Source organism: Nicotiana tomentosiformis, chromosome 12, assembly GCF_000390325.3.
Source record: "Nicotiana tomentosiformis chromosome 12, ASM39032v3, whole genome shotgun sequence".
NCBI classification, from domain to species: domain Eukaryota; kingdom Viridiplantae; phylum Streptophyta; class Magnoliopsida; order Solanales; family Solanaceae; genus Nicotiana; species Nicotiana tomentosiformis.
Genome location: NC_090823.1, coordinates 74,086,397 through 74,088,087, shown reverse-complemented (window position 1 = coordinate 74,088,087; position 1,691 = coordinate 74,086,397). Strand labels below are relative to the sequence as shown.

At 31.0% G+C, this 1,691-nt stretch overlaps 1 long non-coding RNA gene across 1 annotated transcript; it reads left to right on the top strand.

The window, feature by feature from the left end:
• Positions 1 to 418: 418 nt before the first annotated feature.
• Positions 419 to 878, top strand: LOC104099689 (uncharacterized). The gene is made up of 2 exons (XR_004507985.2): positions 419 to 535; positions 618 to 878. It is a non-coding gene; the product is annotated as an uncharacterized lncRNA (long non-coding RNA).
• Positions 879 to 1,691: the final 813 nt, after the last annotated feature.

Here is a 1,691-nt window from a genome sequence, read left to right as displayed (position 1 = left end):
CCATCAAGGATCACTTGCTCTTTACCCGTCTTTCTGGTTGTTCTCTGGAATGAAAATTCTTTTACAACAATTTGTCTAATGGGTATAACCTCCCAAAACTTTTTAAGATATTTTAGCCCTTGAGGTTTGAGATTCTACATGCCAGATAAGTGTTTTATTTTTACCCACACGTTCTTTACTCCATCTGAATGGTAAATGTGTTGCGGAAGACACAAACAACAAAAAGTTAAATGAGAAAATTAGCCCCATATATCTTCTTGGAAAGACAAAAGCCAATTTCTTCCTCTTAATTGTACTCTCTTCTTCTGTCCGTTAAGCTTTTTACCCTTGATGCCCTTAAATTGATATCATTAAATTACTCTTTCTCACACCTTTTTGTGTCCCCAAGTTTTACAATGCTTCAGCGTAAGTTAAGGCTTCAGCATAGTGTTATGACCTTTTAAATTCTTATACGTTAAGGCCTTTCTATCTTTTTGGAGTGGTTATGGATCCTTTTCAATGGGAAGAGATCTTTTAAAAAGTTTCTTCCGAAATGGTTATGTATACTGCTATTCTGTATTTCTTATTTCATGTTCTTTTATATCCTAAATTATTATCTTAATTTTTTTTCCTTGCAGTTTTTCTATTGGTCATTGTAGTCGTGACCTCATCTTAAACAAAAGGCTAAAGATGGTGATTCGGATGTTACTAAGACATACATCTTCTCAAATGGTCATGAAGCTTCTCCTCGAAAAGTAATGTCTTCAACACTTGCTCACTTTACCCGTACTCATGAACTTCTGCAATTAGTATATATCTTTTATTTTTCTATTGTGTTTTTTTAATATGTATTTGGGACCTTTTCCAACTATAAATGCTAAAAATTATATTAAATGTTATTTCTCTTTCCTATTTTTGTTTCATGTTTACATTGATTATAGTTGAAAATATAGTGCTTTTGATCTTCGTTTAAAGCTTTTTCTGTTAGTTTATGGAGTTTCTTTGTCCCTTCAATTCTTTGGTTTATAATTGTTCGTATTTATTGACTTTAAGTTTGTTGGTGTTCGCAAGTTAGTTGGTGTATGAATTTACTAGATTTGGATTGTTTTGTTTTTTGCAGATATTATTAAAGTTGTTTCTCACGTGAATTTTTCAAGTCTATTATGACAAATGGTAATTGTAATTGCATGAGTCACTAGAGTAACTTGCTTCTTCTTTCTCCTCCTTTTTGTTTTCTCTCCTCTTATTTCTTCCTTTGATCTTCAAGTAGTATAGTTTCTGTCTGTAAAAAATATAATTCTGAATGATACATAATTTAAAAGAAAAAACCATTGAATGTTTCCTTGCTGTGAATTTGGTCAAATGTTTTTGTAATTTGGAAAGGAAAAAAAATTCTCTCTTTTGTTATAAATGCAAGTGGAAAATAATGTATGAAGAATTTAACTATGTTTGTCATGCACTTTTCGACCAATTATACTCCTTTAATAGTCCATTGATAATATAATTTTGATTTTTGTGAAAAACGTGATCTATATTTTTGTAATGAAATAATAACTACGGGGTGAAAAAAGAAGTAAGGAATAAAATTGAAAGAAGAGGGAAAAAGGAAAAGAAGAATCATTTGGGAAAGAAAAACAGACTCATCCAGGGAAGTGCATTGGTCTTCTCAGGTTCCTTCAGATCTAGCATTTTACTTTTCTTGATGACAATAG